General features: G+C 39.7%; 1 protein-coding gene across 1 annotated transcript in view; it reads left to right on the top strand.

Moving 5' to 3' along the window:
- Positions 1–331: 331 nt before the first annotated feature.
- The window catches only part of CDC42SE2 (CDC42 small effector 2), a 79,638-nt gene continuing 69,266 nt past the window's right edge, over positions 332–10,703 (top strand). Inside the window, exon 1 of the mRNA XM_084886767.1 lies at positions 332–448. The gene's annotated coding sequence lies outside the window, so the exon portion shown is untranslated. The remainder of the gene's footprint in view (positions 449–10,703) is intronic.

The raw sequence follows: 10,703 nt of genomic DNA, 5'->3' as shown, positions 1-10,703 counted from the left end.
TCCAGCATCATTTCCACTCCAGACCCACGTGTACCCTTCTCCAACCCTGTACTCATCCTCCAGTTCCCTAATGGCACACTCCATCTCTCCCTCGTTTCTTACATGTTCTTTAATGCCGCAAAAAAAACAAAACAAACAAACAAACAAAAAGAAACCAAATTCTTCCTTTTATTTTCAGATAATTTCTCTCAAGCACCTGCTCTGTTAAGAATCCTGTTTGGATCTCCACAGGCTGGGTTAAATACCCTGCCCTAGAACAAACTGTGCCCAACTTCCTCTTCACACTAGAGTAGTGCTGGAGCCGGAAGCTGTGGTGGCAGCATCTTGATTCAGGAGCTTCCTGACCAGCCCTAGAGCCAGATCAGGGGCCGGGCTGAGTCTTGTGGCTGCATGGTGGAGGCCAGAGAACGAAACATGCATCCCAAGGCCAGGCCGGCCTGAGAACAAGGTAAGACCAAGACTTGTATTCTAAATGGGGGTCAGAAACGGAGAAGAAGCAAGATGTTTTGGGTACAAGAGGAAGGACCTGGGAAGACTTCAGAGGCAGAGGGACATCAGAGGTGCAAAGAGCTGCTAAAATCCTGCAGCCTTGTCTTGCTGGTTTACTTGTCTTTTTACCATTCTCCATCCCCATCCCAACAGCTTAGGTGTCTAGGTTGTAAATCTCCTGCCTGCGTTGGGGTCTGCCACTCGGTAGGTAAGCAGCATACGTCTGTTGAGTTGAATTGAGCCCTATGAACCATATTTTAAAGACCATTCTTTAGAACTTCTCACAAAGGACACTTTTCTAGGCAACCTGCCCTCATCCCCATAAAAGAATTCTGTTCTTACGGATATTCGTTATATACTTTTTGGTATCTCTTTCAATATTCCACCTTGTGTTACACGTTTTTGGATGTGTCCTATTTTTTCTACCTGAGTGTATTTACCCTAGGGCCAAGGTCACTGCCTGAACCATTTTTGAAGATCCCAGTAAAAGCATCACAGATTTTGTGTGAGTCTTTTAAAAATATATATATTTTATTGATTTTTTTACAGAGAGGAAGGGAGAGGGATAGAGAGCTAGAAACATCGATGAGAGAGAAACATCAAACAACTGCCTCCATTGGTTGTGGGCACATCCCCAGTGGGCCAAACCAGTTTTCAGCTTGTGTGAGTCTTTACGTGGCTGCTGTACATTGCTCCTATTTCCCTCAAGTTCTGGTTTGCTTTAGTCCTAATTCTCACATAATGGAGATGTTCTCTTAGAAAGGAAAAACAAGCTTATGTAGACTCCACAAATCTAGTCCAATGTCTTCAAAGGAAAAGCAAAAGAAAAAAATATATAATCCTCTACTAAAGTTTCTTTAAAAACTGATGTGTATTTTTTTTGTGCAAGATAGGTTTTTGTTTAACCTAGCTATCATGGTTCCTAGTATTACTTTACTTTGGCTATGTAGCGCTGATTTGTGGTATGTTGTGGAATTTGAAATTGGAAACCCATGTACCACTTATACCCTGATTCCCTGGCTGAAGTGTGACTCACCATAACTAAAAGATGGTAAACAAAGCAAAACAAAAGAAAACCATTTGGGTTTGGTATGTGCCAGAGAGTGTTGTGTTTGAATGTGTGTTCTCATATATCCATAATTATCTATTTATCACCCAATATACTTGTTTTGTAATTAACAAAACATAAAGGAGAATGTATTTAAATATTTATTTAGAGGTCTAGTAATGAACTGTCTGTCCAATGCCAGAGCCACTAACTGCATGTTGCTCTTGAGCTCTTAAAACATGACTATATAGAATTGAGATGTGCTATAAGTATAAAAAATACAAACAATTTTGAAGGCTTACTTATAAAAATAAAAATATACCAATATTATTTGATATTGATTGCATGTTGAGATGACAATATTTTGATATATTTGGTCATGTAAAATATATTATTAAAATTTGTTTCCTGTGTTTATTTTTACTTTTTTTATGTGGCTCCTAGAAAATTTTTAATGACATGTGTGGTATGCATTACATTGCTATAGGATAGCTCTGTTCCAATATATTTAGTTACTTTTGCTTTAAAAACATTGCAAGGAAGCTGTGAAAACAATGCTGCACTATTTTAGAATAAGTAGTCTGGGGTTCAGTGGAGGTTAAGAAATTTCCCACAGCCCTGTGCAGTTTGGTTCAGTGGATAGAGCATCTGCCCGAGGACTGAACAGTTCTGGGTTTGATTTCCGTTGAGGGCGCATACCGCAGTTGCAGGTTCAGTCCCCGGCCCTGGTTGGGGCACGTGCGAGATGCGTCTCTGTCACATTGATGTTTCTATCTCTCTGTCTTTCCCTCTTAATTAAAAAAAAAAAAAAAAAAAAAAAAAAAAGGAAAAAATATGCTTGGGTGAGGATTAACAAACAGATAAAAAGAAACTTCCTCCAAGCCCATGATCAGCCAGGCAGCCATGTGCAGAGCACACTCATATGCACCTTATCCTAGACATCATCCGCTTTTCACTAGAGAACACTGCCTTTCCTTTTCAGAGGCCGGCACCATATGCTACCAGAAATTCTACCACCCACACTTGTGAGGTCTCACCCATCTGTTACTTCAAACTAATGTCTATTTTCCAAAAGAAAATGCAAGTCCCTCACATATCAGAAATTCCAGTCTTTTCTCATGGTTCCCCTCCCCTCACAGAATCACAAACGACCCGGGCTTGTTTATTACTGCTTGAGAACTGACCCATTGGTCTTTGTGGATTGAGAAGAGTGGATGCTCAGCTCCACTGGAGGCTGCAGGGCCACCTCACAGCCTGTCTAGAGAAGGGTTAATGCAGTGACAGTGTTTGTGTAAGTTTCCTATTGCCGTGTAACAAGTGACTATTAGTGGCTTAAAACAACACCCATTTATTAGCTTATGTTATCTGTAGGTCAGAAGTCCAGCATGGTGTTGCTGAATTCAGTGCTCACAGTATCACACGGCTGATGTCTAGGTGCCTGGAAGTCTGAGTTCTCATCTGGAAACTGGGAGAAAAATCTGCTTCCAAGTGCAGTTTTGTTGTTGGCAGGATTCAGTTCCTTGTGGGTTCAGGCCCCTGTTTCCTTGCTGGCTGTCTGCCAGGGGCCACTCTCAGCTGTCAGAGGCCAGCTGTAGTCCTAGGCATGTGCCCCAAGCCCCATCTACAAGGCAGCAATGGCACATCAAATCCTTTTCATGCTTTAAATGTCTCTGACTTCTACTTCTGCCAACAGCCTGCAGCACAGCAGACTATCAATAGGTTGTCTCCACAGCAATAGAAAACTGTCCTTTTAAGGGCCATGTAATGAGCTCAGATCCACCCCCAGATAACCTATTTTAAGGTCAACGATGACATATAAGGTAACAACCATCGGGGTGATATGTCATCCTTTCCGCAGGCTCCAGGGGTGAGGGCATGGGATATTGGAGGGAGTGGGTGGTGCATTCAGCAGTCTGCTCATACAGTCCTAGGGATCCTTAGGGCATGTCCCACCACAGTGGCAGTGGTAGGGGCAAAGCATCAGAATCCTCCAGCTTCTTAGCTTAGCTAGTAGTGGGGACAAAAGCAGGAGCTGAGTCACCATCAGACACTACAACACCAACTAGGGCTGCTCTAACCGGTGTGGCTCAATGGATAGAGTGTCAGCCTACAGACTGAAAGGTCCCAGGTTTGATTCCGGTCAAGGGCACGTACCTTGGTTATGGGCACATCCCCAGTAGGGGGTGTGCAGGAGGCAGCTGAATCAATGTTTCTCTCTGATAGATGTTTCTAGTTCTCTAGTCCTCTGCCTTCCTCTCTGTAAAAAGTCAGTAAAATATACTTAAAGAAATAAAACACCAACTAGGGGGAGAAGTGGAAGATGGGATGGAGAGAACCCTGGTTTGCCATCTTCCCTCTCTTCCAACTTTCCATCTGAATTTTACTCATCATCTGCATTCTCTGTGAAAACAACACACAGATCTCTACGCTGGGAGGAAGGGTCAAGTTTCTGTGCTGCCTGTTTGTATATTTTTTTATTTCAGAGAGGAAGGGGGAGAGAGATAGACATATCAATGAGAGAAAATATTATAATTGCTTGGCTGCCTCCTGCACAACCCACACAGAAGATGGAGCTGGCAAACTGAGCATATGCCCTGACCCGGAATCAAAACTGTGATCTCCTGGTTCATAGGTCCATGCTCAGCCACGGAGCCATGGCGACTGGGCTTCCTGCCTGTTTTAAGGGCTCAATGTCCAGGCACCTGGAGGTACGTTGGAGCCTCTATGTTTCCTCTTGCTGGAGCCCTTGTAAATCATGGAGCTGGAAGTCCTGCCGAGCCTGCTGCATGGCTTCCTAACAGGCCACCCAGGCCTTTTCTGCTGCTTCCTCCGGGCCAGGGCGCTTCCTCGAGGTGCAGGGCGGAGCACCTTCCCCTTGCCTGCTGCCCAGTGCCGACTCCACTCCTCACGTTTACCTGCCTCTTGGACTCTTTTCTTTCCCTTCTCTAAGCCACCTGCCAGGACTCAGCTCAACAGCCCCGGAGGCTCTTGCTCCCCCTGGGAACTCACCGGTTATGTGCCAGTTACCGGAGCTTTGCTCGCCAAGCTTTGTGTTCCCTGACGTGCCACGTCCCTTCTCTCTTCATTGCCACTACGGTTTACTTGAGAGGTGTGTTTTAGCTGACTCATATTTTTAACTTTAACTTTAAATATGAATTACCTGACACATACTGTTTAGAAAAATGAAATTCTTAATCACGGTGGTCTGTAACCTGACCTAGCAGAATGATCCTCAGAAAGGCTCCTGGTTGTGCCCAGAGTCATACTTTTTATTACAAATCCTAACTCTTTTCCTGCTTTGCTTTGTTGTTTGTTTTTTAGCTGAGGGCTACAGTGCAGTTGTATCACAGGCAATGCGTTGAAGCGAGGCAAGCTCCTCTGAAGTGTAGCATTACCTATTACCTAAATCCATCCATCTCTCCACAAGAGGTGTGCAAATCCATAGTTTAGAACACACTGATCTGACTCCCTTCTTCCCAGAGGCCCACTTCCAATTATTCTCCAAGACACTTTTCTGACCAGTACAGACCCCTCCACTGCATTTGCAAGGCTACGGGGTCTAATTATTCAAGTGTTGCCGTGTGACATTTCATTAAGGACAAAGGCCATGCTTTCTACGAAGTTTTCCCACAGCACTTGGTATGCTACCTGGCAAATAGCAGACATTCAATGAATAGTTGTGGTTTGATGAGCAGCAAGGGTCAGCTCTGGGTAAAAGTATTAGGTTTGACTCAGGTTCCCTCTCTTACCTTTGGCTGGTTCAGTCACGGAAAGGGCCATGGACTACAGTTCTCTGAGTTGGTCAACCACTTGTCCAAATCATACTGTTACTTCAAGTGCTATGTGTCTCATTATCTGGTTGAATAATTAATTAAGATACTTGGTGTTTGCCACTGGATGTTATGGTGCTTCACTGTGTCTTACACATTTTTTTTTTTTGTATATTCTGTCACACTGAAAACAGACCATGTATACATAATAGAGGTTCAATAGATATTTACTATATAAATAAATGAATACATGCTGTATTATTTGTGTCTTGGAATGCCCCTGTTACATCATCAGGAAAAAATATGAAATCCCTAAACTATTTATATAACATTGATCAAGGGGATTTACTTAGTTTGTTAAGTATAGAAAAGCTTTGGTTTTGATTCAGAATAATAAAAATGAAATATTCTGCCTTTCTTCTTTCTTTTGGTCTGCTTGGCCAATTTATTTATTTATTTGTATTTTAAGATATTATTCTTGATTTTTCAATTACAGTTGACAAGCATTATATTAGTTTCAAATATATAGCATAGTGATTGGACATTTATATAACTTGCAAAATTATCATCCCAATAAGTCTAGTACCCTTCTGACACCATATATAGTTATTTCAATAATATTAACTATATTCACTATGCTGAATTTTACATTCCTATGACTATTTTTATAACTGGCAATTTGCACTTTGTTCTCTGTGTCTATGAGTTTGTTTTGTTTATTAATTTGGTTTTTAGACCCCACCTATTCCTCTTTCTGACTTATTTCACTTAGCATAATCACTTTAGGTTATCAGGTTGTCCTGACGACAAGATTTCACTCTTCTTCCAGTGAACAACATTCCATTGTACCATACCGTCCTTATCCAATCATTTATTGATGAACATTTAGATTACTTCAGTATCTTGGCTATCTATGCTAATAACAGCCTAGGTGATCATCATGCCCTCATGTCATCACAAGATGGCCGTTACAAGATGGCATCCTTAGAATCTCTGCCACCTTGTACAGAGGAGGCGGGCCCTGCAGAGGAGGCAGGTTGTGGTAGGGGAGGGCAGTTGGGGGTGACCAGGCTGGTGCGGGGGAGCAGTTAGGCATTGATCAGGCCAGCAGGGCAGAGGTTATGGAGCAATCAGGCAGGCAGCCAGGCAGGCAAGCAGTTAGGTGTCAGTGGTCCCGGGTTGTAAAAGGGATGTCTGACTGCCTGTTTAGGCCCAATCAATTCCTGGAGGGGTCCTAGATTAGAGAGGGGGCAGGCTGGGCTGAGGGACACACCATCTCCCTTGCAAAAATTTTGTGCACTAGGCCTCTAGGTAGAAATAATGCTGCAATGAACATGTGCTTTCAAATTAGTGTTTTGGGTTTATTCAGATAAACACCCAGAAGTATAATTTTGGGTCCTTTGTGATCTTTTGGTGTAGCCTTTGTTTTAAAGTCTATTTTGTCTAGTATAAGTATTACTACCCCAGTTTGTTGCTTTTTTTCTATTTCCATTTGCATGAAGTATCTTTTCCCATACTTTTACTTTCAGTCTCTGCGTGTCTTTGGTCTTTTGTAGGCAGCATATGCATGAGTCTTGTCCATTTCTTATCCTCTCAGTCAGTCTCTGTCTTTTGATTGGAGCATTTAATCTATTTAAATGTAAAGTAATTACTGAAAGGTATATAATTGTTGTCATTTTATTATTTATATTTTAAGTCTCTTCTTCCTCTTTCTTCTTCATGTCCCTTTAACATTTCTGGTAATACTGGTTTGCTGGTGATGAACTCCTTTAGTTTTTTCCTGTCCTGGAAGCTTTTTATCTGTCCTTTGATTCTAAATGATAGTCTTGCTGGATAGAGTAATCTTGGTTATAGGTCCCTGTTTTTAATCACTTTTAATATTTCATACCAATTCCTTCAGGCCTGCCAAATTTCTGTTGAGAAATTAGCAGACAGCCTTATGGAAACTCCATTGTAGGTAACTAACTACTTTTATCTTGCTTCTTTTAAGATACTCTTTGTCTTTAACATTTGGCATTTTACTTATAATGTGTCTTGGTGTGAGCCTCTTTGGGTTCATCTTATTTGGAACTCTCTGCACTTCCTGGACTTGTAGGTCTATTTCCTTCATCAGGTTAGGGAAGTTTTCCATAATTATTTCTTCAAATAGTTTCTCACTTCCTTGCTCTCTCTCTCTTCTACTTCTGGTACCCCTCTCATGCAAATGTTGGTGCTTTTGATATTATCTCAGAGGTCTTTTAACCCTATGCTCATATTTTTAAATTATTATTTTCTTTTTGCTGTTCTGACTGGGTGTTTCTACTACCTTATCTTCCAAATTGTTGATTTTGTCCTCTGCTTCATATAATCTACTGTTGATCCCCTCTAAGGTATTCTTCATTTCAGTTATTATATTTTAATTTTTGACCATCCTTTTTTTATTTTTCTATCTCTATTTTTGTCTTTCCTATTTATTTGGTAAAGTTCTCACTAAGTTCATCTACTCTTCCACTAAGTTCATTGAACATCCTTAAAATCAGTGTTTTGCACTCTGCATTGATAGATTGTTTGTCTCCATTTTGTTTAGTTCTTTTTCTGGAGTTTTATTATGTTCTTTCATTTGTTACATGTTTGTCTCCTCATTTTGGCTCCCCCTGTGTTTGTTTCTGTGGACTATGTAGAGCTGCTATGTTTCCCAGTCTTGGTAGAGTGGCACTTGGCAAATTTAAGTGTTCCTTTCAAGGAGCAATTTAAGTCTTAATAGCATTACACAGAGCTGATAATTCTCTCTGTACCTCAATCACTGTACATACTTCTATCTAGAGGTGACCACATAATTTGTCATCCAAACCTGGACACATTGAGAATAAAAAGGTGCACAAATAAGCATTAATCCAGGACAAGAGGCGTCCCTGACAAATCAGGAAGTATGGTCATACTCCTTTAAAAATAATTATTTACTAACTATATGTCTCTTGTCATTCAATTGTGCCTGCCTGGCACAAAATGGCAATAGAAAAAATGTTAGTGCCACTCAAAAAATATTCAGTTAATTGCATATTATACTATCTTGGTGTAGCACTCTAACCATCCCATTTGTGGCCTATTATGAGCTATTTTCTCAGTATTGCAAATATAGGGCAATGAGCTTAATTATATGCTTGTGAAATGATAATGCTAGTATTTACCAGCACTTAACATGTGCCAGCCTCAGGACTAAGAACTTTGCTTGAGTTGTCTCACTGATTTCTTCCAACAATTCTTGGAAGTAAATATTTTTATGGACTCATTAAATGAGAAGAAAGGACAGGTTTAGAAACATTAAGAACCTTGCTCAGGGTCACCCAGCTAATTATCCAGTAGCGTTAGAACTCTAGACTCTGACTCATTTACCATCTCTCCTGTATGTGAAAAGTACCTGGCATCAAATTTTAGAAAGAAGTTTTAATACAATATTAGTAGCATACATTTAAGAAAAAAATATATTTGCTTTAAATTTTTTGAAGGAAAATTTATTTAAGTAAAAGATGAGAAAATCAGGCCAGCGTGGCAGCAAATGAACTCATGAGTAGTGATAGCAGTTGGTTAGACCAACACATTGCTTGCTGTTGTCCTCAATGTTAATGTTTCCATTATTTGTTACAATGCAGATGTACCATGTTATTTTTGTTGAGGTCATTTTTTTGTTTATGAACTAGTAAGTGTGCAAACAGTTCCTTTTGTATTATAAGAGTTGCCATGTACTTTTTGTAGCATTTTCAATGTATACTTTGTGAATGGTGTCTGTTTTCTACCCTGTCCTTTTGTAATAAGATTTTATTTGGTAACAATTTTAAGGACAGGCCAGATACATAATTTTGACTCTGAAAAATTGATGAAACACATTGTCAATGGTTTTTTTTTTTAAAACAAAAGTAGTCTATTTAATTTAATTATTTTTAATATATTTTATTGATTTTTCACAGAGAAGAAGGGAGAGGGATAGAGAGCTAGAAATATCAATGAGAGAGGAACATCTACCGGCTGCCTGCTCCATGCTCCTCCCCCAGCCCCGCCCCACCGGGATGTGCCCGCAACCAATGTACATGCCCTTGACTGGAATCGAACCTGGGACCTTAAAAATAATCTAAATTGTAAGGGATAATCTTACAATTAGATTGTTTTAAATCATAAAGGATAAGTTAAATATGTAAAGAGACTATGCTATAAATATAATACTGAGCAAATAATTATAATACAGACTTTTATATAAAAGGTATCCTTCCATTAAATGAAATTCTTCTGAATTTATTTTTCTTTTTTTCTACTGACAGGAGGGGTGTATGAATAGCACCTGAATTGAGATATTATCAAGATATTCAATCATATATGATATGTTATACACAAAATATGAAAAATAATAAAATATTTACTTAATGAATATTAACCTTTATGAATAAATAATAGGAACTTAAAGCATTCATACACGCTGACTACATTTGTAATTCAGAGGAAAGATTACAAATACATATATCACATTCAGAATTTTCTGTTTTGTATGTCCTAGGAAATTTCTAGAATTAATATACCTTTGAGTTTCCTCTAGTTTATCACATTATTCCCACTCAGAGAAATAGAATACCAGGATGTCATTGGTTAGGAAAATTTCATTAAATGTCAAGTTATCACTGTACTCAGGACAACTAGGAAATCAATTATAATATAGATAAGGCTCTTATGATAAACATAGAAATTGGAACCAAGAGGAAGTTTAAAATAGAAAATTGATTTTTGTTTGTTTTGAATTTTTTATTATCTCAAGGGACTTAAAATTTTTTCCACTTACTGTAGGCACTTGGGATACATCAATTGAACAAAACACACAAAAAAATCCATTTTCTAATTGGGAAGACAGACACTAAAAGGTAAACAGACAAAATAAATAAAGAAAAGATTGTTACAAGGTTCAAAGAGCCATGGAAAGAAAAGAAAAAGCAAGGATTAGGAGTTGGGGTTTGGACAGTCGCAGTTTTAGCGTGGTCAGGCTAAGCATTATTGTTAAGGTGAGATATGTGCAAGGAGGCAAAAGAAGTGAAGGTGGACATTGGGGAAGAATGTTCCCGGCAGAGGAAATGGCTCTGGCAAGGGCCCTAAATATTAGTCTGTCCGGAATATTTCACGGACAAGGAGCTGTTGGAGCTGCAGTCAGAGAAGGATAGGGAAAGGCAAACCCAAGGGCTTTGTAGGAAAGACCCTGCCTTTGGCAAGGAATGAGTAGGGAGCCATTGGAGGATTTTGACTGGATGAGATGGGAGCTGACTTCTTGTAAGAGGAGGTGCTCATGGTTGTTTTGACAATAGACTGAGTTAATGGTAGGCAGGGAGACCACAGGCTAGTGAAGGCCAGAGATGGAAGTAATGCAGGTAACAAGTGGTCTG

Source organism: Pipistrellus hanaki (assembly GCF_964339955.1).
Source record: "Pipistrellus hanaki genome assembly, chromosome: 5".
NCBI lineage: Eukaryota > Metazoa > Chordata > Mammalia > Chiroptera > Vespertilionidae > Pipistrellus > Pipistrellus hanaki.
The sequence above is the reverse complement of the archived record's forward strand: the minus strand, read 5'-3'. Positions and strand labels throughout refer to the sequence as shown.